The sequence below is a fragment of the Prionailurus viverrinus genome, chromosome F1 (assembly GCF_022837055.1).
Source record: "Prionailurus viverrinus isolate Anna chromosome F1, UM_Priviv_1.0, whole genome shotgun sequence".
In the NCBI taxonomy this organism is placed as follows: domain Eukaryota; kingdom Metazoa; phylum Chordata; class Mammalia; order Carnivora; family Felidae; genus Prionailurus; species Prionailurus viverrinus.
In genome coordinates this window covers 16,852,229-16,878,853 of record NC_062577.1, presented here as the reverse complement: position 1 = coordinate 16,878,853, position 26,625 = coordinate 16,852,229, and the positions used below count along the sequence as shown (strand labels likewise).

At 40.9% G+C, this 26,625-nt stretch overlaps 1 long non-coding RNA gene across 1 annotated transcript; it reads right to left on the bottom strand.

Moving 5' to 3' along the window:
• Positions 1-857: 857 nt before the first annotated feature.
• On the bottom strand, positions 858-24,504 carry LOC125155575 (uncharacterized). Its single transcript, XR_007148276.1, has 3 exons — positions 24,357-24,504; positions 17,208-17,356; positions 858-978 (listed from the first exon to the last, which is right to left on the bottom strand). It is a non-coding gene; the product is annotated as an uncharacterized LOC125155575 (long non-coding RNA).
• Between the last annotated feature and the right edge of the window lie 2,121 nt (positions 24,505-26,625).

The following is a 26,625-nucleotide window of genomic DNA, read 5'->3' as shown; positions in this document are numbered from 1 at the left end:
CTAAAAGAGTTTCCACATTTTGATCTTTTGAAGTACCAAAGTGACAACACAGGCAGAAAGAGATGACACAAGAAAAGTAGCAATTTAGTTACTTACCCAGAAATGCAGAGTTAGGTGTTATTAATGAGTGGCTAGATCATACTTGACATTTTACAAAGTGACTTACATTCACGCCTGTGCATGTGGGTGCGTGCGTGCATACACACACACACACATACATATGTACACACACACACACCACATGTAGAGTAGAAAAAGAGGACAGAACTAGGTCTTCGTCCTGAGAGGCAGAATCAATTGTGAATAGTGCCCGTCTTAGCAGGATGGAATAAGTAATGTAAATGCATGAAATGGAGAGATCAGGAATTAAATCTATGAATGATGAGCATTAGCTGGGCTACGTTTATATGCATACACGTCAGTCACTCTGTTTACGGCTGCTGAGCTCATGGTGTCTCAAACATCAGCTACGTGAAGTGGGTGGTGGATTTGGCTCTTTATTATTTGTTTATTTTTTTACCTCCTTTATTGAGGTAGAAATGACAGGTAAAATTTGCATATTTTTAAGGTGTATAACATGATTTTATATATGGTAATCTTCCGTTATCCGCAGGGGATAAATTCCGAGACCCTCAGGGAATGTCAGAAACCAAGGATGGTACCGGACCCTATGTATACTATGTCTTTTTCCTATACATACATATGTATGATGCAGTTTAATTTATAAATGAGGCACAGTAAGAGATGAACAACAATAACTAATAATAAAATAGAACAAATATAACAATATACTGTAATACAAGTTATATGAACATGGTCTCTCTCTTTAATATTGTACTGTACTTACCCTTCTTCTCATGATGATGTGAGATGATGACATGAGGTGAATGACAGACTTCATGATGCAATGTTAGGCTGCTCTTGACCTGATGATGTCAGAAAGAGGATCAGCTGCTTCTGGACCACCAGTAACTGAAACTGCAGAAAGTGAAGCTATGGATAAGGGGAGAACTACTGTGCATGTCCATTGTGACATGATTCCCACAGTCAAAATAATCAACACATCCATCACCTCACATAGTTTTTTATTTTGTTTTGGTTTTTTTTTGGTGAAGAGTACATAAGATATATTCTCTTCGTGGATTTCAAGTATACATACAGTGTTAACTATAGTCACTATGCTGTACATTAGGTCCCCAGAGCTTATTCATTTTATGACTAAAAGTTTATACCCGTTAACCAACATCTCTCCATTTCCCCCAGCCCTCAATCACTGGTGACTGCCATTCCACTCTGCCTCTGTGAGTTTGACTTATTCATATTCCACATATAACTGAGGTCATACAGTTCTTATCTTTGTGTGTGGCTTATTAAACTTAGCATAATGTCCTCAGGGTCCACCCATGTTGTCACAAATGGCAGGACTTTCTTTTTAAAAATTCTCTTGCATACACACACACACACACACACACACACACACATACACATACATACATACATACACATACCACATTTTATAATCTATTCATTTATCAACAGATACTTAGGTTGTTTCCATATTTTTGCTATTGGGAATAATACTATAATGAACATAGGGGTGCAGATATCTCTTCCAGATACTGATTTCGTTTCTTTTGTGTGTGTATGTATGTATGTGTGTGTGTGTGTGTGTATGTATGTATATATATATATATATATATATATATATATATATATATATATCCAGAAATGGGATTTCTGGGACATATGCAAGTGCTATTTTTTTTTTGAGGAACACCCATATTATTTTCCAAATGGCTATGCCAGTTTACATTCCCACCAACAGTGTGCAAGGTACTCTTATCTCCACACCCTTACCAACACTAGTTATCTCTTAACCTTTTGATAATAGCCTTCCTAACAGGTGTGAGATGATAGCTCATGGTGATTTTGATTTTCATTTCCCTGATGATTCGTGATATTTAGCACTTCTTCATATACCAATTGATCATTTATATGTCGTCTTTGGAAAAATGTCAATTCGAGTCCTTTGCCCATTTTAAAATAGGGTTATTTGGTTATTGTTGATTATATTGTTGTTGTTAGCTATTGAGTTGTATCAGTTATTTTTATTTTTTGGCTATTAACCCCTTATCAGATACATAATTTACAAAGAAATTCTCCCATTCATATGTTACCTTTTCATTTTGTTGATTGTTTCCTTTGCTGTATAGGAGCTTTTTCGTTCAGTGTAGTCCCATCTGTTTATTTTTGCATTTGTTGCCTTTGATTTTGGCTTCATTTCCCTACACACAAAAAATCATTGTCAAGGAGCTTTTTCCTGTTTCCGTCCAGGAGTTTTATGGTTTCTGGCCTAACAGTTAAGTCTTTAATTTATTTTAAGTTAATACTTGTGTATGGTGTAAGGTAAGGGTCTGTTGTTATTCTTTGGTATGTGGATACCCAATTTCCCCAACCCCATTTATTGGTAACACTATCCTTTCCCCATTCCGTATTCTTGGCACCCTGGTCACAGATTAGTTGATTATATATGAGTGGGTTTCTGGACTGTCCTGTTCCATGGGTCTGTGCATCTGTTTTCATGCCAGTACCATATTATTTTGATTACTATGGCTTTGTGATATAGTTTGAAATCAGGACATGTGATTCCTCAAGCTTTTGTTGTTCTTAAAATGTTTTAGTATCTGGATTTTTTCAGTTCTACAAATTTTAGGAATTTTTTTTCCTATTTCTGTGAAAAACGGCACTGGAATTTTGATAGGAGTTGCATTAAATCTGTAGATAATTTTGGGTAGTGTGGACATTTTAACAATATTAATTCTTCCAGTCCATGAGCATGAGATATTTTTACATTTATTTGTGTTTTCTTCAGTTTCTTTCATAAATGTATCACCGTGTCCAGTGCACCTATCTTTCATCTCCTTGGTTGAATTATTCTCAAGCATTTTATTCTTTTTGATGCTATCATAAATTGGATTGTTGTCTTAGTTTTCTTTCCAGATAGTTTGTTGTTACTGTATAGAAATGCAACCGATTTCTGTAACTTGATGCTACATCTTGTAATTTTACTGAATTGATTTATTAGTTTTAACAGTTTTTTTTTAAGTAGAGTCTTTAGGCTTTTCTCTAAGATCCTGTCACCTACAAACAGACAATTTTACTTCTTCCTTTCTGATTTCAGTGGCTTTCATTTCTTTCTCTTGCCTAGTTGCCGTGGCTAGAATTTCTAGCACTGTATTGAGTAGAAGTGGCAAGAATGGGCACACTTTTCTTGTTCCTGATTTTAGAGGAAAAGCTTTTGGCTTTTCACCATTGATTATAATGTTAGCTATTATAATCTTGTCATGTGTGGCTTTTATTTTATTGAGGTACATTCCTTATATACCTAATTTTTTGTGAGTTTTTACCATGAAAAGATGTTGAGTTTTGTTAAATGCTTTTTCTTCATCTACTGAGATAATCATATGATTTTTATCCTTCATTCTGTTAATTCAGGGTATCACATTTATTGTTTTCTATGTATGTTGATCCATCCTTGCTTCCCAAGAACAAATTCCACTTGGTTATGGTATGTGATTCTTTTAATGTGCAGTTAAATTCAGTTTGCTAGTATTCCATTGACTATTTTTGCATCTATGTTCATTAGTGATATTGGTCTATAATTTTCTTATGGCATCCTTAACTGGCTTTAGTATGAGGCTAATATTGGCCTCTTAAAAATGAATTTGGAAGTATTCTCTCCTCTTGAATTTTTTGGAAGAGTTTGAGGATTGGCATTAATTCTGCGTATTTGGTAGAATTCACCAGTAAAGGTATCTGGTCCTGGACTTTTCTTTGTTGAAAGGTTTTTGATTACTGATTCAATCTCTTTACTAGTAATTGGTCTGTTCAGATTTTCTTTTTCAGCATGATTCAGCCTTGGTAGGTTGTATATTTCTAGGAATTTGTCCATTTCTTCTAGGTTGTCCAATTAGTTGGTGTATAATTGTTCATAGTAGTTTCTTATGTATTTCTGTGCCATCAGTTTTCTCTTTATCAATTATTAATGACTCTTGAGACTCCTAGGCATGTTTCTTTCACAAAATAGTTGACCAATCCTATTAAAGCCTTTTAAAGAGAGGAAAGCAGAGTCAGAGAGGGGCCAGATCTGTTTAAGGTCCCATAATTTTTCAGTGCTTGAGGTTAGACCTTCCTACCAGGACTTCTTCCTACCATCACATGGTACTTTCCAGGCTTGCAGGGTTCACCACTCTTTGTCACTCTCTCCATCCTGGTAGTGGCCATTAGTTATGACTGTAAGTGCCCTGTGGTTGAAATCTACATCATTATATTGTTTTCATTATTCCAGAGCAATCAGATATACTGCACTCCTTTAATAGATCAAGGACTGTGCCTACCTGTACACCGAATACAGAATACACTGTAGAACTCCCAAAATGGAAGTCTCATCCATTTAGGAGATACTCATTGAGTGCCTACTCTGTACCAGACCCCTTTCAAGCATTATAAATGAAGCAGGGTATGAGACCAAATCTCTACCCTCATGGAACTTATTTTATCATCAGGGAGACAGAATCCCCAGCAGTCACTAGCTGGAGACTGGCAGCTGCTCATTTTAGGGAGGCGTGCAGCCCCTGTGGTCCACTGTTTTGAGATATCGGTATCCTAATACCTACCGACTAATCTTGTTTCAGTTTCCTGCCAAGCCTCTGATTCTTCAATCTCAGATTTTAAGTTTAAACCCCCTGAGTCACAACTTTACCACCATAGAGTAAGAACCTGATGACTTTCAACAGTAATAACAAGCATGATTTCAAGTTCCCAAGTCCCATCCAGCTGGGGTCATTATCTGATATTAGAGGATGAAATAGATCAGGCTTTGTGATCAGGTCAGATACATGAGGAGACAAATTTAGAATAAGCAAGGGATACCTTAAGTCACAACTGAGGGACGTTAGAGGTGTAGAAGTTGGTGGAGGAGGGAGGGCAACTTTAATCAGAGAGAGTGATTATGGAATCTAATTAGCCTCTCATTTTCATTTGCAGAAGGAACATTCAATTCACTTAACACCACTCCACACATCCTTCTACTCTCATCTGTACCCAGGGGAAAACAAATTCCAATGTAATAGAGCATTTGGACAGCAGTAGACTATCACAGGGAGAGCATGTAGCTAAAAATGAGGAGGCCTGAGTTTCAGTCTTGGCTCTACCTCTACTAGCTTTGTGACCCTGAGCACAGTGCCTCACCCCTAGGGGATCCAGTGCCCATCTGCTCAGTGTGGAGATTGGATTAAAACATTTTAAAGGTCTCTTAAGCTGCAAAATGCTATACTTATTTTTTTTTTATTGCATATCTCCATACTATGGCCTACTAGTGCATAAAGTTACCATTTTGGAATTACTATAGTTCTGTTGATAAGAGTTTGAGATTTGGAATCAGGCAAACCTGAATTCCAGTGGTGACCCTACCCACATATCTTTGGGCCAGTTACTTAATCTTTCTAATCCTCAGTTCATAAAACAAGGACAGTGATAATACTTGTCTTAAAGAATTGTTCTGTGGGTCAAATTGTTCTGTACAAAGCCCTTTGTACAGTGCGTGGGACATAGTAAGACTCAATAAATGTTTAGCTGTTACTATTTAGTGGACTGATTAACTAAAATGTTCAGAATAACTTGAGTATTTTATCTCTTTTTTTAAAAATGTGGGGCAGGTCTCTTTTTGAAAAAAATTCCTTGATGACACGGCTGGGGAGGTTTATTTGTGGATAAGCTAAGTAATGGGGCAAGACTGAAATAGCTCTATGGAAATAAAGCATTTAATGTGGGAATGAATGAAGTTGCCACCCAGAACTAACAGCCAGAGTCCTGGCTGAGCTGTAATTAATTAATACGATGGCCAAGATTTATAAGGATATTTTAAGAAGTAGCTGCATTGCACAGAGCCCTGGATTTTATGCCTGAGCTGAAGTAAGATCAATGGGAAATCCATTCAGTCCCATGGTTTAATGGGTGTGGATGAGGATTTGTCCCCAGAGTTGGGGCTTTGTGCATCGTGGCTACCCGGGTGCTTTCCCTGGGGTGGAGGCTAAGGAAAGGTGAGAAAAGTTGATCACTTGGAGCCAGAGGAGAAAGAATGATAGCCTGTTCCTCTTTCCCTGTTAGAAAATGCAGAGAAGCGGCTTCCAACCCAAACTTTTCCAGAAGGCCTCTCTTTTAATGCCTAGATATATCCTAGCTAGAAGGTAGGATGTTTACCTCTTCTCTTTAGGAAGACTTTGGAAAGACTACACTGAGCGCAGTGTACGTCCCACTGCCAGGAGCTTGGGTACCTGAGATGACAGATCAGCAAACCACAGGCCTCTGCAGATGGCTTTGCTATCAGCAGGGACACCTAGTGCTTGTCCAAAGTTCATTCCAGGGGGCCATTTGCATCCTGGAGCCCTGCGGTAAACTGGAATTTTGTGACTTGCCTCATTTCCCTTGGTGGCAGAAGTAATGTCCTTCTAAGACCTCTACAACAGGATTTGGGGATGAAATCCCCCTAATATATTTGGGGATATATGTTTTCAGTTCCTCTTTTACTTTGTGCTCAAGGAGGACTGAAGAACCAGAGTACAGCTATCTATGTCTCCCTGGACTTTACTTCTGAGTACGAGGCCATAGAAACATCTGATTTAGGCTCACCCCTGGGGAAGGTGATTTTCCATTTTCCCTTGGTCCATGTTGAACTTTTTTCTGCTATGTCAGCTTTGTTCATGTTCCTTCTGTCTGCATGTCCTTCTCCCTGGAGCCCAGCTTAGCTTCTTTAAGGGTTCTCTCCTGGGCTAGCAGTGACCTTGGCTGAATATAAGCCTGGCACATTCTGTTCTCATTGTTCATGGATTTAATACCTGGCTCCCTGCATGTGACTTGCTTGTAATTTTTGTAGCTTCTTGGTCCTTTCTTTTTCATAATTTACCCATTCTTTAATCCTGCCTCTTAGAAATACCTCTTATGAAATACTCATAAACTATTTCTGAGTTTCAATTATAAATCTTGTTTTGTCTTCTGAATGTGATTCTTACATTTCTTTCTCACTTACTCCATGGGCAAGGCACCTGGTGGTGAGATCTATCCCTCCTTCAGTCCCAAGGAGATCCTCCATGCACTTATATGAAAGTTTACATTTTATTAATGATTTAAAATTGTAGCTCATCTTCAAAATCTAATTGGAACCCCTTCAACAATACTATAAAGTAACTATCATTATCCCGGTTTTACAGATAAAGAAAAACAGAGGCCCAAGAAAATTAGGTGACTTGCCTAAGGCAATCCAATTAGAAAATAGAAAATTAAGACTTGAATATGGGTCTTTTTGATTTTAAGTTCAGTTCCTAACCCACCACATCATCCACTGTATAGAGATTGGGGCTCCTGCATGTTTTTTTCTCATTTTCTGTGACCTAAATCTCTAGCTTCATATCAATTTCAGTCCCATTTTTTCCTGTTGCTTCATCCTCTTGCCAAGATACCACAGGTTCAGGACACAGAGACTTTGCCTTTCCCATGAAAAGTCATGCAAAAAAGTGTGAACTTATCCTAGACATAGGGCGTTTAAATGGCTTCTGCTCCAATCAGTTTTCTGTACTTGGTACCAAAAAGACAACTGAGTAGAGTTGCCTCACTAGTAAATGCAAGGCACAGGTAATCTTTGTAAAAGAACAGATAATATTTATGTCTAATAGGTTAGGAAATTACACAGTGAGCCAATCATTTACTTTGATGAACAGTATTTATTACATATCCACTGAACACCTAAGTATTATGTACCATTGGACAAGGGCACAAAGAAATAGCTGTAAATAGTTGCTAAAGATCCTGGAATAATCAAGACACAGACTTGGCTTACTGAATCATAATCAGCATTGGAGAAGGAGATTAAGGGAGATAAATACCTGTTAAATGTTATTACATAATACGTGGAGTGTGACATATGTGACACCTTAGGAAGGTGTCAGATCTGAAGGGCAAGTCTCTCTGTTCATGCCTCTCTCCTCAATGCCTCACATGGTGCATGTGAGACACTTGCCCCAGCTATTTTGAGAGCAAAAGAATGCAACCATGAAAGTAGAGAAGAGAGTGGATGACTTCCTTGGAGAGGTATGGAGAAAGGGGTTCAGAAAAAGGCTTTGCACATGAGGTGATATTTAAAGGGGTCCCTACAAATGAGTAGGAATTTATTTTAGGGAGAAGGGTGAGAAGAGGCAAATGTGGGGTTCTGAAAGAATAGGACTCATGGGAGATGTGGCTAGGAAGGGGCTGGGTGATGAAGGGCCTTGGGTGTCCTGCTAGAGGATTTGATTATGCTTTGTAAGTGCTGGAGTTAAGGCTGGGAAGTGACAGGATTTGGCCTGTATTTAGAGTGGGGCAGGGACTGAGGCAGGTCTCCATGAAGGCACCATGGCATTCTTCTCTGCAGCCTTGTGGGTGTTTTTAGGACAGTAGAGGATGAAGCCTGATCGATGAAGATGCTGTTAACTGAGGTGGGGAATTTGGAGTGCAGAAGAGTTGTGAGCATGGGAGCAAGGGAAAGGGGAATGGAGGTCATGGATTTCAAATGTATCCTATGCTGAATTCCAGATGCCTTTGGGAAATCCAAGGGGATGTAGTCAGGAGGCAAGTTGTGACAAAAGACTGGCTCTGTGGAGAGAAGTGGGATCTAGGAATTTATATATAGAAGTTATCAGCATGTAAGAATTGTGCACTGTTGGTATGAATGAAATCACCTTTGGGGAAGCATTAAGCGGGCTTAGAAGATGCTTCTTGGCATTAAACCATCTCTTATACTGATAAAGCAGTCTAGAGTGTTGAGTCCCCTTTGCCTAGAGGCATCTTTTCTTTTTTTTAATTTAAATATAATTTTGCTAACGTATAGCACAGTATTGGTTTTAGGAGTAGAATCCAGTGGTTTATCACTTACATACAACACCTAGTGCTCATCACAACAGGTGTCCTCCTTAATACCCATTATTCATTTTAGTGCATCCCCCACCCACCTCCCTCCATCAACCCTGTTTGTTCTCTATCGTTAAGAGTCTCTGGGGCGCCTGGGTGGCTCAGTCCATTAAGCGTCTGACTTCAGTTCAGGTCATGATCTCACAGTCTGTGAGTTTGAGCCCCGCATCAGGCTCTGTGCTGACAGCTCAGAGCCTGGAGCCTGCTTCAGATTCTGTGTGTGTCTCCCTCCCTCCCTCCCTCCCTCCCTCCCTTTCTCTCTCTCTCTCTCTCTCTCTCTCTCTCTCTCCGCCCCCCCCGTCCCCCACTCATGCTGTGTCTCCCTCTCTTTCTCAAAAAACAAGCATTAAAAAAAAAGTCTCTTGTGGTTTGTTTCTCTTTCTCCTATCCCTGCACCCCTTCCCATATATTCATCTGTTTTGTTTCATAAATTCCACATATTAGTGAAATCATATGGTATTTTTCTTTCTCTGATTGACTTATTTCGCTTAGCATAATACAGTCTAGCTCCATCCATGTCATTGCAAATGGCAAGACTTCATTTTGATGGCTAAGTAATATTCCATTGTGTATATATGGATTCAGGTAGAAAGATCTTGAGATTATTTTTATGATTCAGTTCTTCATCTTCACCAATACTAATCAAGTTAATTCAACACCATGATCAGGCCTGAAGTGTAGGAAAGTCACTGTATTAGGTACTGTAGGTTTTACAAAAGGAGTAAACCCTCCCTTCAAGGAACTTCTAACTTCTTAGAGAACAGTAAGCAAGTGACTGTAAGGCAAAGTAGAAGAAATTACCATTATGTTAACAAATAGGATGCTCTGAATGTTCAAAGACGAAGGGATTAATATGTTTGCAGAGGACAAGGAAATGTTTCATAGAGAAGATGGTCTTGAAGAATGAACAGATTAATGATCATCAGTTGCTAGAGATTAGTGATAGAAGGAACAATAAAATTGAAGTGGCAGAGGATTAAATTCAGCTGGTTTGTAAGAAACACTGTGAGGCAAACCTGAGAAGGTGGGTCAAGGCCTTGAATACTAGGGTGAAAAGATTGTATTTAATTTCATATTTTGAAGAAGTCCAACTCTCTTTCAACAACATTTCAGAGGTCGAGCTAGGCCTTCCCCAGTTCAGAACAAATGGGCGTTAGAACTATGATCCTTTCTCAAGGAGAAAGTTAATTGATTGGCATTACAAAGTCATCATACATAGTCAACTAAAATTGAAATCCACTTCTGAAGACAGATGCTGTTTGTTCAGGACTAAGCCACAGCCCCCATTCCCATTCCCTTAGATCCAGATCTGTATTTTCTTGGCACAAGATTCTCTTGAGGGGACTGCTCTTGTTTTTCTCATGAGTCATTTGTTATCTTAAATATTGGCATCTGTGAGATAAGAGTTTTCTAAATCACATTTACAGAATGCTTGTAAACACTCCTCATGTTTAGAACAGGTTTCTTCATTGACCTTGTGCCATTGATGTGCTTGAAGCTATTTCAGGGCATTAAATTCCCCAAAGCTTTACCATGGAAACATACTCCCAGGTCATAACTCTTCCCTCTGCCTGGGCGTGGGCCCCAAACGTTTATGTGGTGGCTGACATAACCAATCCAACAGGATTTTCAGTAAAACCTGAGCTGCCATAGGGATACAATATTTCTTTTCCTAATTGCTCATCATTTCATACTATTTCTTCTAACAGCAATTGAAGATGACATTACACTCCCTTTTATGTCAGTTGATAATGCATAATTCACTCCTGGAACAGCCAATGACTGTATTTACTAACACATTAAAAAACATCAATGTGTATTCAGGCTACAGCCATTTTTACACCAGTATTTTATGTGTGCATCAAATGGTGGAATTGTGAAAAAGGGGCTTCATTCTTATAAAATGCATCTCCCACCCTTATAGACAGAATGTACAACTGAAGGCCTGTGAATAAACAGATGCACTGGTTATTCTCTGTACCATACCCCAGTGACCCCCATCCCAGCCCAATTCCATTTTCTGTCCTTCCCTGCCTTGCTTTGCTCTTGGGAGGCTGTCTACTGCAGATTGCATCACCTGGGCCCCTCTGCCACTGGCGCTTGAGTTTGGCCAGTGGGAGACACCAGTAAAAGACCAGAGGAGAGGAGAGAGATTATGGTTATTTCTTTCCTGCTCTCTCCGTGTTTTTCTCTCTCTCTTAGTGCTGTGTTTCTGGCAGTAGCTATACCCTGCAATCACTGTAGCCTTTTTTGGGTTCTGATTACCCTAATTCTTCCCCTTGTCCCTTCTACCCTGGAAGTGTAACAGCTTTTATCAGATTTTAGTCCCTAGGTGCCTCAGTATCCCCACCCATCACTCTATAGGTAACCCCTTTACAGAGATCTCTTCATTAGAGCCATTTGGGGTATATTGCATTTTCCATTGAGATTCTGAGGGAAACACAATATATTACAGTTTCCAAATAAATTATTTGGCAAATAAGCTCTCTGTTCACCTTGCCCATAACCTGCCTGGACCTTTCTTTCATGGCCATCAAGGGGCTCACTATGGAAATATCAAAAGCAATTAATTATAGAAAATTGAAGCTTACTTCTAAAAAAATGGGGTCAGAATATTCTACTTTGAATGAAGACACTATATTGTAGGTTTTATATGCATAGCTTATGGGAGCATATAAGATGATAAAGTTTTGATGTGAATAATGTGTTCACTGATGAAAAAAGGTCAGAGGAAGAGGTGTAGTGGATCAAATCCATGTGATTCAGCAGACGTATATTTTTAAGTGAGAAAAGAAAAGGTAGGATATTTAAGAAACACAACAGTTGAATATAGGGGAAGGGAAGGGATGATAAGATAAAAAAAGAGGGAGGTAAACCATTAGAGAGTCTTAAATAGAACAAACTGAGGGTTGCTGGAGGGGAAGTGGGTGGGGGGATGGGCTAAATGGGTGATTAAGGACACTTGTTGTGATGAGCACAGGGTGTTATATGTTAAGTGATGAATCACTGAGTTCTACTCCTGAAACCAGTGCTACACTGTAAACTAACTTGAATTTAAATAAAGAAAGAAAAAGAAGAGTAAGTGTAAAAGGAATATAGAAAAATACCCAAAGCTCTTCCTACATACACTGGTTCTTGAAAAAGGTTTGCTAGTACTGATCTGTGTGATTAGGGTAGGATGGAAGGTTGTGAAATTACATCCAATACCAAGTGCTCTTTTATAAGAAATGCATAGATTGCTTAGTATGAGAATTCTGGAGATCTAGATCCACTCTCAGTTCTGCTGAGAGAGCTTCACCACGTCACTGAGCCTCAATTTTACCATGGACAAATGGGGATAATTATAGCCATTTTAGCTGTTTCATAGGATCTCTAGGATTATAAAATTTAATTATAGACATGAAAGCACTGGGGTGCACACACATGTTATACACTACTAAAATAAGATCTTAATGTATTTTGTCTCATTAGAAATTAAGCCTAAATGTTTTTTCCTCTTTCAATGTGAAAAATGTATGTATTTGGAAGCCAGACTTGTTGCTTGAGGACATGTCTCATGGGGCTCAGTAGGACCGAGAGTTCCAGAAATAAACCCTGAAACCATTTTGCCTGTTTGATGTCTTATACACAGAGGAGGCTCAATACACATTTGTGGACTAGATTTATTTTATCTAAAATTGGTCCAGGTATCATTAACATTTTAATGACTGCAATGGCATAGACCTAAGTGACTTTTTCTGTCATGCCTCAGTTTTGATTAGATCACAGCTAAATTAGTGGGCAGGTTCTCATGTTCCGAATGAGGACTGAAAGTGATAGTTCTCACTGGGCTTTCATATGATTAACAATACAGAAAGTGCTGGAAACTCTATTGTGTTTAGTGACTTTGTAGAGCAAGTAATGAAGGAATATTCAGAAAATTCTGAATTTGGTAGAAATAACAGTAGGCTTTTAATAAAGAAGAGTGGATATAATTGAGATAGTCTCTTCCTACAAAAAATGGGAAGAGAGAATCTTTACCATTGAAATAGCATAATCTCAGCCATCAGAAAAATCTTTATCGCCAACTGCTTGACCTTGGAGCAGCTTTTTGTAAATCTCTCTGGGTCTCAGTCTCCCCATTTGTAAAACAGATGTAAAATGGCAAGAATGATATATATTTTAGTGCTTTCATTGATCAAATGCTGAGCTCAGTGCCTGGCATAGACTAGGTCCTTAATAGCAGTTATTATCTGTGAAAACAATAATCTGACTTCAGTTTGCCATCTTTTCCCCAGGGTGTATTCATCAGTATGGGCTATACTTTGTTAAAGTAAAACTTTGAAATAATGTGTGGCTTAACATGAGAAAGGTGTATTCATTGCTCATGTCATATTGTGACATGGATTAGGTGGTTCTGCTCCAGGAGGTGACTCAGGGATCTGGGATTCTTCCATCATGCAGTTATGTCAGCTAAGACCCATGGTTTCAGTGGAAAGAGAAGCAGTGGAAAATACTGGCACGTAGCTTTTAAGAGCCAGGGCTAGAAATGGCCTTACATCGCTTCTATCTACCTTTCATTGGCCAAAACAGAGTTGCATAGCCTCTGACCTAATTGCGAGAAAGGCTGGAAAATTTAGTTTTCATATGTCCTCAAGAAAATAAAAATGATGTATGTCTGTTACACATGGGAGGTAGAAGACTCACTGATCCTAAAACAATAGACTGATAAAATGCTTGTTTGGTATATTTGGTAGTTTTCCCAATTTTTTATGTGACAGTGTATCAGGACCTTGTTTTGTAAAACCCTCAGTCCTTGGAAATGATCAAGCAGATTCTAGTCCACCATGAAAGGTGCAGCATGAAGGGACCTGAGGCTTGGGCTTCTTCCTGCCTCTGCCCTGGACAAGCAGAAGCAGAAAAAGGAGTGAAGGTTATCAGCCTGGAGAATGAGGAACATGTGGTGAGGAGTCGTTTGGCTGCAGGGATCTGCCAGGAAGCAGAGGTGATGTAAAGCTGCTTTGGGCTTTAGCAGATAAAGCAGGAGGCCAAGAAGATCCTCCAGGATTAAGAAGAAGAAAAGATCTGGGGTTATCATGGTGGTTAGAGGAAGAGAAGCAGTCAGCTCCCCTTGTGGAGGGTGTAATGGCAAGGCAGTGTCAGAATCAGGACTAGTAGTAAAAATCTCAGAAAATAGTCACTCTAAAACCCAGGAGGAGCCTTTAACTTAGAAGAAAGGTTTTAATTGTCCCATACCTTTTTAAAAAATCATGTTGGGGGCGCCTGGGTGGCGCAGTCGGTTAAGCGTCCGACTTCAGCCAGGTCACGATCTCGCGGTCCGGGAGTTCGAGCTCTGCGTCAGGCTCTGGGCTGATGGCTCGGAGCCTGGAGCCTGTTTCCGATTCTGTGTCTCCCTCTCTCTCTGCCCCTCCCCTGTTCAAACTCTGTCTCTCTCTGTCCCCAAAATAAATAAACATTGAAAAAACAAATTTAAAAAAAATAATAAAAAAAAATAAAAAATCATGTTGGCCCAACTATATTTCACAACCTTTTTTTTTCTACCAATAACATTTACATTTGGTAAATGTGGGGGTGATGGTAGGATCTAGACTTTATATTTGACATTTTACTGATGATACAGTTTTAGTGTAAAATGCATGGAAAATTTGGGCCTCAAACTCTTAAGCATTGCTCACTTCTGTATATGCATTTACTCTGAGTCTATTGTAATTAATTCTTTTCTTTCTTAAGACTCTACTCAAGTAGTATCTCTTCCATAAAGCCTTCCCTGCGGATTTTTGCCAGCATGGTCTGTGGCTAATGTAATGTCCACATTACATTACCAGACATGTAATGCCCATGTGGCATTACCAGACATGTAATCACCGGCCACCTTATAAATTTCTTGGTTTGTTTCATGTTGTTTAATTCTAGGATTAGTATTGAACTTTTATTGTGATCATCTCTGGGCTCTGCAACCTGAGCCCCAACACAAAGCATCATAGTCGATGCTCCATAAATGCATCTTGTGTTGATGAATACATGCCATAACCAGACAAATTAGAGGTAGAAGCTGAATTATGTAACAGGAAATGAAAACATGCCCCCAAGCAGAGTTGCCTTTGTAAGAATTCAGATTTGGGAGTGTGGTGTTGGAGTTATCTCTGTTGGTACTTTTATGCATCATTGAGAGGAGAGATGCTATTCACAGATTCAGCATCCTTTCTTCTTAAGTGAAGTGACAGGGAATTAAGCTGGAGCCTCATCAAGCACATCTAGAAATATCCATTTGTCAATCTCTTGTTGAGAGAATGAATCATACTCTGTGACTTTAAGAGGAAATTAATGCTATAGATGTATATAATATTTTCCCAGGAATATTGTTCCTGGGATAACTATAAATATAAAGGAATTTCTACACTCATGGGAAATAGGATTATTCTGACGACCCCTGGAGATGGGAGAAAGAGAGCTTGTGGAGTAGGCAGGCATCTGTCTACCTATGTGAAAGCCCAGTGTCTGCAGGGCCCACTGGATTTAAAATCCTGCAGTAGACTCTGTGTCAGGCCCCGTGCAGTCCCAGTGCTTACTCCTCAGAACACAGCTCTCTTTAGACTCTGATCAGCACCAGAGGGAACAACCTGGCCAGCCACCTGCAACTTTCGACTCATCTGCTTTTCCTTGGATTGAATAAAAATATATTGGGCATCAGCTGCTCAGGTACTGGGAAGAGAGAGCTAATTTGGGCTCCCAGTGAAAAGGCACATCAGAGAATATTAGTAAAATCACAGTTTTTAGAGTCAGATCTAAACCTCAGAATCCCAGGACTTTGCATTCTCTTTGCTGTTTATATTGAACTGTTCATTTCTTGTATACTAACTGTGCATTAGGTATTATGCTAAGTTACACATATTATTTCATTTCATCTGTATAATATTGCTATTCTCATTTACTCAACAAATCTGTATTGAACACCTGTTATGTGCCTGGAAATGTCCTAGGTCCAGAGAGTACAATAATGTATATTATGGACAAAAATACCACTCATATTGACCTTACCTTCTGGTAGTTGAAACAGATAATAAGCAAAATAAATAAGTAAAATAATCAGTGTGTGAATTGGTGATAAGGTTTAAGGGAAAAAACGGGGTAGGGAAGGACAGGATGGCCAGGAAGGCTTCAGAGAGAAGGTGAATGTTGAGTACAGACCTGAAAGGGGAAAGGAGTGAGCCATGTAAGTACTTGGGGAAAAGAATATTGCAGAGACAGGAAGCCTAAAGTGCAAAGCCCCAGAGAACAGCAAGGAGGCCCTTGGCTATCATGGGAATGAGCAGAGAGCGGATGCTGGGAGGTGAGATCATGATGCCTTATAGGTACCCCATAAGGAATCTGGCATTTACAGTGAGTGAGATGGGAAACCATCCGATAGTTTGAGCAAGTAAAAGATGCAGTCTGACTCACTGGTTAATGGCTTCACTAAAGGTATGTGGGGCAGAGAGAGAATTGGGAAACTCACACAGTTGTCTGCATGAGATGATGGTGGCTTGGACAAGGGTTCTAGAATTGGACTTGGTAAAAAAGAGTTTAGGGGTGCCTGGGTGGCTCAGTCGGTTGAGCATCCGACTTTGGCTCAGGTCATGATCTCACAGCTTGTGGGTTCAAGCCCCACGTTGGGTTCTGTGCTGACAGCTCAGAGCCTGGAGCCTACTTCAGATTCTGTGTCTCCCTCTCTCTGCCCCTAACCCACCTGCATTCTGTCTCTGTCTCTCTAAAAAAAAAAAAGAGTTTAGGTTAAGGATATGTTTTAAAGGTAGAGCCAACAGGATTTCCCTGCACATTGGATATGGGGTATAAAAGAAAGATGATGATAATAAGGGTTTAGACCTAATCAGTTGGAAGAATGAAGATGCCAGGTAATTAGCTCAGAAAAGAGGATGGGAGAAACAGGTGTAGGGGAGGTATTAGCAGCTCTATTCTACATATGTTCAGTTCTAGGTGCTGGTGAGATACTCAAGTTTAGATGTGGAATAGGAGATGTACAAATACGGAGTTAGGGAAGAAGTTCACATTATAAATCTACATTTTAGTATCATCAGCATATGGATGATGTTTAAAGCCATGAGCGTGGATAAGATAACCAAGGAAATAATAATAATAATAATAATAATAATAATAATAATAATAAAAAGAGTAAAGAAACTAAGACTTAGGGCAGTTAAACAACTTACCCTATATCGTGTAGCAATGGCAGATCAGTGACTTAAATCCTGGTCTGTCTGACCACCAAGCCTGTCTTCTTCACCAGCAGAGTGTCCTGCCTTCTGTGATGGCTGATAATGAATAGTTTCCCTGGACTTGACCAACTGGAGAGTTGGATCTGATGGCAGAAAAGAATGATCCATTGGAATTTGGAAGAGTCCAACATGGAGAAACCAAAAAGACTCCTGTTCCTTCCCTAGTTCTCCAGAACATGTTGACGATAATGTCTTACATTAAAAAAAATACTTATAGAGGAGTGTACTAACAATCCTAACTCTTTACTCTTCCCTGCATCCGTGCCCTTTGCCTTGGAACATTCCAGTTTCACGCACCACAGAGGCAGATCATGCCCTTCACCCCTTACTTCAGGTTCACCAATGTGACTTGTTTTGGCTGATGGAATGTTAGAAGGCATCATGTGATCCAAGGCTTGAGAAGCTCTTGTGTGACTGGCTTGCCCTATTATGCCAATCCCATGGTCCTGGGAAGAACATGCCTGGGCTAGCCTGCTGATTTCAGGAGGAGGATGAGGAACAGATGGACCAGAGATGGTCTGCCTCTCTGAGCCCTGCCTGGACCAGTCAACTCCAGTCTGACCACAAGACATGTGAAAGGGGTTAGTATCCAAAATCTATAAAGAAATTATCAAATTCAACACCCAAAAAACAAATAATCCAGTGAAGAAATGGGAAAAAGGCATGAATAGACACTTTTCCAAAGAAGATATCCAGATGGCTAACAGACACATGAAAAGATGCTCATCATCACTCATCATCATTGAAATACAAATCAAAACCACAATGAAATACCCCCTCACACCTGTCAGAGTGGCTAAAATTAACAACTCAGGAAACAACAGATGTTGGCAAGGATGCAGTGAAAGGGGAAGGAACACTTCTGCACTGTTGGTGAGAATGCAAACTGGTGCAGCCACTCTGGAAAACAGTCCAGAGGTTCCTCAACCAATTAAAAATAGAAATACCTTATGACCCAGCAATTGCACTACTAGATATTTATCCAAAGAATACAAAAATGCTGATTCACAGGGGCACATGCACATGTATACACACACACACACACACACACACACACACATACATACATATACACAATGGAATACTACTTGGAGATCTAAAAGAATGAGATCTTGCCATTTGCAACAACGTGGATGCAACTAGAGTGTATTATGCTAAGCAAAATAAGTCAGAGAAAGACAAATACCATATGATTTCACTCACATGTGGAATTTAAGCTACAAAACAGATGAACATAAGGGAAGGGAAGCAAAAATAAGATGAAAACAAGGAGACAAACCGTAAGAGATTCTTAAATACATTGAACTGAGGGTTTCTGGAGGGGAGGTGGCTGAAGGGGATGGGCTAAATGGGCAATGACCATTTAGGAGGGCACTTGTTGGGTTGAGTACTAGGTGTTATATATAAGTGATGAATCATTAAGTTATATTCCTGAAATCATTATTACACTATATGTTAACTAACTTGGATTTAAATGATAATTAAAAAAAGACGTGTGAGTGAAGCCTGCTGAAATTAGGAAAGCTGCTCAGAGAAGCCCCACTGGTTCAGACAACCCACACATCAGAGAGGAGAAATTAATTCTTTAAGCCACTGAGTTTAGGGCTGTTTTTCTAGGCAGCACAATTTTTTGTTTTTGGCACTAACAAACTGATATAGCACCTTTCAAAGCACATCCATAGACACTGCCTCATGTGAATCTCATGGTAATTTTGTGAGGCTGAAACCACTACTACCCCCTTATACCTCTGGTGGAAGGAAGCTTAAGCTCAGAGATGTCTCCTGACTTGCCATATAGTATGTAGCTAGTAAATGAGAGAACAAGAATCCAAGCAAGGGACAGCTTCTGGTCAAGTCTCCTGCCCTCATGAGTTCACTATTTTGCCTTCTTCTTTGCCAATCAGAGAGCCTGGGGCCAACCATTTGGAAAGACAGTTTGCTCTCATGAGATCCTGGGAGCAGCATCTTCCTTGTCATTCTAGAGCTCCTGTTTTACATAACTAGTTCTTGATTTGTTTTATTGGTGACTCACACATACACATGCATAAACTCACTCACTGGGTGAACTAAATCTTGCTTTTCTCATATGGCTTAAGTGAATCTATTCAGGCCAGTGACAGGGTGGAGAAGGCTCTGGCCCTAAGCTCAAGGAAGACTCCACCCCGTTCTCCAGACCCCATGACTGAAAGCTTTCTCTCACTTCCATGGCCTCTGCATCTACACATCCAACAGACTGCATCAAAGTCCAAAGACGTCTCTATTTTCCACAGCAGTTCTCCTGGGGAGCATGCTGAATTCTGGGAAAACACGTGAATGGCACAGTGGTTTGTCTGTCTCATGATCCACTTCCTTAAAATTAAAGCCATTTTTTAAAAATTTTTAAAATTTTCTTTATTTCTGAGAGGCAGAGAGAGACAGAGTGCATGTGGGGGAGGGGCAGAGAGAGAGGGAGACACAGAATCTGAGGCAGGCCCCAGGCTCTGAGCTATTAGCACAGAGCCTGATGCGGGGCCCAAATTCGGGAACCATGAGATCATGACCTGAGCCGAAGTCGGATGCTCAACCGACTGAGCCACCCAGGCTTCCCATAAAGCCATTTTTTAATTTTCTGCCAACGAAGCAGGGGCTCATATGTTGTCCACAGAAGCCTTTGTTATTTGTGTTCACAGGATGTTCCAAGTTAGAACGTGACCTAAGACTTCAGATAAATGAAAATGGTTCCTCCTAACAAAAAGGTTGGAGTTTTTAATAGATGTTAAGAGTAGCATCAGCCTTCTGTGGCTGTGGCAGGGGGTGCTAGATGGGGATGGGAGTGTCCTCATAGTCTAGAAGACAGGGCTTCCTCATCCTCACCTTTTCAGTTTCAATCCCACTTTCCTGTAGGCAAAACCCCACTCCTGCGAGGCGAGCCTCCCCACTGCCTCCCCTCCCACCACACCAGGTGGTTTCCCACCTTTGTGATTTTATTCACACCATTCTCCTGCCCCAGTGTTCTTTCCCAGCCACCCCAGTTATGTGGCAGGTACTGTTCTGGGTGCTGTGAAATATATAAAAATGTCTTCCTTTATGCCCCTTTGCATTTAAGTAAATAGACACTACTAACAAGTAAGATGTCAGTGATGACAACAATAGGTGATAAGAGTTACAGAGAAAGATAACAGGTGGGTATTAGAGAGTCATGGGGGAGAGGGCTGCAATGTTAATTAGGATGTTCTGGGAATGTTTCACTGAGAAGATGCCATTTGAACAATGACCTGAAGGAGGTAAGGGTGAGCCCGACAGTCACCTGAGAATTCAGTGAGTATACCAGGTATGTTTGGAGAATATTAAGAGCCTCTGTGTGATTGAAATGGAGTGAAGGGGGGGGGGGTGTTGAAGGAAAGTAGTAGTAGATGAAGGCAATGAGACAAGAAGCCAGAAGAGTGACATGTCTGACTTGAGTTTTAATTGGACCTTCCTAACTACTGTGTGGAAAATAGTCTGTAGTGGGGGCAAACCCGAAAGTGGGGAAACTAATTAGGAGTTAATTACAGTTATCCAGTTGGGTTTGGCCAAAAGATAGTGATGGATACAAGAAGTAGTAGTCAGGTTCTGTATGTATTTTGTAGGTAGAGCTGATAGAATTTGGATGGGAGTATAAAAGAATAAACAGGGATGACTCCAAGATTTATAGATCTGCAAGGTGAGTCTCTGTCCTCCTTCAAGGGCCAGCTCCAGCTGCCACTACTCTAGCAAGACTTCATTGAACACTTCAGAAATCTCTCTGTCTCCTAAACAAATATCATTTATGGGCCATTTATCAAATACTGCTCTGACCTAAGAGCTTTTCCTTTTTCATGCTTTTATGTCTCTTCTTCCCAACAAGTTTGTAAACTGTTAAAGAGCTGAAGCTGTGTCTGATGCTTCTCAGCATCTCCCAAAGTTCAAGAAGTAGTGTCTAGCACAAAAGGAATACAAGTTGCCTTCTAATTATGAATTGATATAGGATTGTGGAGTCTTAGTATTCCTATCCAATAGGCATGTCACAGCCACAGGGTGTGTGTGTGTGTGCAGAATCCAGGGACCAGACACAAGTGGAGTGGAGTCAGGGGAGTGCAGGTGCACTGGCTAGACCAGGCTCTCACAGTAGAAGGTATGTTGTCCTCTTCATACCAGACTGCACCCCGGTGTAATCCACATGGTATGGTATTAACGAGAGAACTTTCCAGCCATGGTAAATGAAAAATATAAAAATAAAATGGCTCTAAGCAAGGGCTGGAGTGATCTCTAGCTTCTCTTAGTTCTAATATTCAAAGTGGTTCAAAAGTTCTATTTACACTAAATGAGTCCTCTAAAACTTTTGGTCCAAAACCATTTTTTTAAGTTACTATTTATTATATTGAAACCTTGTGGAATGTGTGCGTGTGTGTGTGTGTGTGTGTGTGTACGTACACATGCACACGCACGTGTGTAGTTAGGCTTCAAGACTGATTGGTCATTCTGAATTCTAAATAGCCAGAAAAGGAGGCAGATGGATGAAGCTCCAGGAGGTGAGAGATATGTGACTGCTTAGTCAGTTTGTGTCAATTGGTTGATAAATGACCCTCAGGACTAGGAAGTGAGATCCCAATCTCAGAGTCAGTTGAGAGGCCTAGAAAAAGGAGAGTCTCCTTGTGAGCTCTTCAGCTTCTAGACCAGTGTTTTTCATCCTCTAGATTGAGATATAGTAGTGGGTTATGAGATCACTTTAGTGGGCTGCAACCAGCATTTTTAAAAATTGGAATAAAACAGACAATAAAATATCAAAGTGTCTTCATGAATGATGGTTTTATTTTGGGAAACTTTTGTTTTAGTGTTGTGTATTTATGGATGTGTATGTGTATGTCCTAAATAACAATGTAGAATCTATTTCAAATAAGCTTAAAATACATTTAAAAAAAGGGAAACCACTATTCAAGACAATTTGGAGGCAAGTGAAAGATCTAATTTAGAGGGACACCCTTCACTCTTTGAGCCCCTTCCCCCAGTGACCAGCACACTGAGGTCTACACTCACACATGAATCTCTTAAAGGGAATTAGTGCTGTCTACAGTCACAGGTAACACACACACCTGTGCCAGCACATATGCACACCTTCACTTGGAAGAGCCCCCCCCCCCCCCCCCCCCCCGCCCAGCTCTGGGAGACATCCCTAAGCCCTGGTAGATTCTTAGAATTCAGCATTCATCCAAGGATGAAATTCAGGAAAAGGGGGCTGTCAGTTTCTTGCCTGAAGCTGCCTCTAAAGCTTCATTAAAGAGGTCTCTCCTCTTCCCTCCCTACACATGCTACTGTTTGCTGGAGCCACACATGAGCCCTTATTTAGCATGCACTTCTAAGCAAGGAGCATTGACTTCCTCTTAATTGAGGCATAATAATTAGAGCATTAGCACATTAGGAGGGTGAGACAGCATGTTTAGCTTTTGTGATTAATTATCTGAGGATTGTAATAAGTTGTTAAGACATTAATTACGCTGGCATGTTTACTGCGCTAGGTTGCACAGGCAATGCTTTGCCGTGGCAAGTTGTAACATGTCTAAGGAGGTAGCCGTGATGGGAGGCACAAGTGGGTTGGGTCACCTACGTGTGTCTGTGGAGCACTGCAGCCCTGTCTGAGAGAGCTGGAGTCAATGCCTGCTTTTCTTCCTGGTCGTGTGTGGACTCAAGATGTAGAGGAATTAGCTTTTCTTTGAATGCTGACTCAGTGAAACGAAGTCACTTGAGCTCTCCAAGTTCAAAGCTTTTCAACCCTAGAGGTCAGTAAAAACGTAAAATATGTCCTACTGTAGACAAATACAGACTTGTGGGTCTTCCCCTCAGGCACAAGAATGCATCTGTCTGTTGTGTTGGTGGGCAGCCTGTCCTAGGGAAGAAGAGATACCAGTGGGGAGAACCCTGGGCTCCCGAGCTGGGCAGGAGCAAGGAGGGAGGTCCTGGAACCTCTGGACAGAAGCATGAGAGAGAAGGCACTGTCCGTGCTCTTTCCGATGTCACGGGGTGGGACCACCTGTGCTGGAAAGGCATCACCATAGGCTGGGTGTGCAGAGCATGATGGAGGCAGACAATGGTACTTATAACTTAAAGAGGTAACAGAAACTTACTACTGGAGAGATCATTTACTAGTTGATTGTTTCAGGCTCTTTGTGTAGACTTTCCTAGGAAGTCGTTACTTGTTCTTGCTGAGAGGGGAGGTCAGCGAGAGAAGCCCAGGAGGTGCGTAGAATGCACATGTTGATCTAATGTTAAATGAAGCCACCACCAGGCTGTATAACTACACTCATGCTCAGCTTAGGTGGGTGGACTAGTGGGAAGTGTGGCTTTAAAAAGGTAAAGAGCTGATACATTTTTTCAAGATTATTTTGTTTAATGCTATAAATGCCACATTTGTAAAAAATCAGCAAAGATTAGAAATAATATTTTATTTAATCTCTATTACTCTGCCTTGAATGGTTATTTATATTGTAATAAACATGTGTAGTTGCCAAAGGATGTAGTGCTCTTCCTAAAATTGTCTACATAACACACTCATATTAACTCCCCATTAATTTTCTCATTTCCCCATTTATTTAGCAATTTGAAAGTTCTAAATAATTAGTTTTGTTCTTAAAATTAACAGCTTTCACAATCACCATTAATTTTTGAGGCATTTTAGCCTTGCAGTAATAAATGTATATTTAAACCATAACCGACTGATAGAGTTTCAACACATAAAGCACATAAGGAGATGTTCATTTCAAAGTCCGTGTGCAATGCTTTCATATATTTGAAAGTGAATACCCAGATATTAACAATAAATTCGAATGACATGGCTTTTTTTTTTCTTTAAAGGAATAATCGTGAATAGAAAAGCTGGTGAACTAGGTGATCACACACTCAGTGATCACACATACTTTCAGGGGTCCTGGAAATTATGTTGAAGCGGGCCTTTGCCTATTTAGCCTTCCAATGGCCATAATCAAACAGAAGAAGAGATTTTGGCCAAGCCCCAGGTCTGAAGGCTGACTTTGGTATATCCCAGTCTAATTTATGAAAATGCAAAGGCAGCTTCTGCATAGGGTAAATTACCTTCATCAGGAGTTTGGGGCCGGTGTCTTTAGGGCAGGGTTGAGAAGGCATCATTTAAACAGAAAGACCTGATGTCCAAGACCACAGCGGGAGTCAGGGTGGAACCTGGACAGGAGCTGCTCACCCCTGCGGCCGTCTTGTATCTCTGTATCCAGCCTAGTCGGGCCTGTGGAAGGAAGCAGGGGAGGGTGATTTGTCAGCCTGAGCTGGAACTGGTGGGAATCACCAGCTTTCAGAGCCCCAAGGAGGCCTGTGGCCTGGAAATGTGGGGAGGTGTGAGCAGAGCCCTGGTACCCCCTCACACAGAGAGTTCCTTTCTCAGCTCCCTTTAAGAATGTTCTAAATTCAGAGCAAGTCTTTCTGAGCCTTTTTACCTTGGAGTTCTTAGGGTCTGCCCTGCCAGGCTGGGCCAGAGAGAGACCTTTTAGACTCCAGAACATACCCCTGACCTGCAGGTGGAGGCCTAATGGGTTTCAGATGCTACAGAGCATACAGTCTTTCTCAGCTCAGAGCTTTCCCCCTCACTTTCCTGCTCTTTCTCACTGTCTCATTCTGCTCAGAGCAAGGTGTAGTTTGCTGATATCCCACTAGACTGTTACTAGAGCTTGGAAGATGGAAGTTATCATGACTAAATACATTTCAAGTCTTCCACACATATCTGAGTACAGCAAACATTAAAAAAATTAATGCCTCTAATAATAAAACCCAGAATAAAAATGCTGTTATTACTAATTGTAATTTATTGCAAACTGGTAGTGTGTTGAGTGCTCTGAAGACCATAAAGGTGAAAAACAGCCTTCTTTGTACAGGTGAGTGGGATGAATGATTTCCTCACTCCTGAGATTCCCTGCGCAAGGATACTTCCTTGCCCAGCTATCTCAGGAACACCTTCTTCCTGGTTGTAGGCCAAGGCTGCCCCTCAACGGTGGGGGAAGAAGAAGGAAGTCTTTGAGCCATTTAAAGGGGGTGATGATAGGGGCACCTGGGTGGCTCAGTTCGTTAAAGCATCCCACTTCAGCTCAGGTCATGTGAGTTTGAGCTCCGCATCAGGCTCTGTGCTGACAGCTCAGAGCCTGGAGCCTGCTTCGGGTTTTGTTTCCCTCTCTCTCTGCCCCTTCCCAGCTGACTCTGTGATAGAGACTCTGTGTCTCTATCTCTCAAAAATAAACAAACATAAAAATTAAAATATAAAAGGGGTGATGATAACCATTCCCTTTTGTGGTTCTGGAGGCTATGATTCACATGGCTGATAGCAGCTAGCATTTGGTACTATTAGTTATCTTTTCATATATGCTGTAAGTCTCTCTGCCTAAGTAGTATGTCACTTGAGATTTAGACTGTTTTGTATCTTACAGTGCCTATTACAGAGTCTTAAGTTTTTTTTAATGTTTGTTTATTTTTGAGACAGAGACAGAGAGTGACAGGGGGAGGGGCAGAGAGAGAGGGAGACACAGAATCTGAAGCAGGCTCCAGGCTGTCAGCACAGAGCCCCCGACGTGGGACTCGAACTCGTCAACCATGAGATGACCTGAGCCAAAGTCGCTCAGCCAACTGAGCCACCCAGGTGCTCTACAGTGTCTTAATGTGCATTATTTTAAGAGATCTGAAAATGGAATTGTGTATGTGTGTGGGCAGGTCTTTTGCCCCTACTAAGTTATAATCTCTTTGAAGTTAAAGACAATGTCTTATTTATCTTTGTATCCACTGTTCTTAGCAGTGTCTTCTCTATTAACAGTTTTTTTTAATTAAAAAAATATTTTTAATGTTTATTTTTGACAGAGAGCGAGCGCGCGCGAGCCGGCAGGGTAGGGGCAGAGAGACAGAGACAGAATTTGAAACAGGCTCCAGGCTCTGAGCTGTCCGCACAGAGCCTGACGCCCAGCTCGAGCCCATGGACCACCATGAGATCATGACCTGAGCCGAAGTCAGACGCTTAACCTACTGAGCCACCCAGGTGCCCCCCCTCCTTTTTTAAAATTTTACATAGAGAGAAGGTGTGAGCAGCAGAGGGGCACAGCAGGGCAGCGGGGGGTGGGGGGGGGAAGAGAGAGAGAGAGAGAGAGAGAGCACCTTAAACAGCCTCTACGCTCAGCATGGAGCCTGACAGAGACTCCACCTCACAACTGTGAGATCATGACCTAAGCCGAAATTAAGAGCTGAAAGCTCAACCGACTAAGCCACCCCAATGCCCCTCAACAAATATTAATCAGTTACATATTAAGCTGTGTTAACTTTTCTCCTAGCTCTGATACTCTTACACATTAATTAG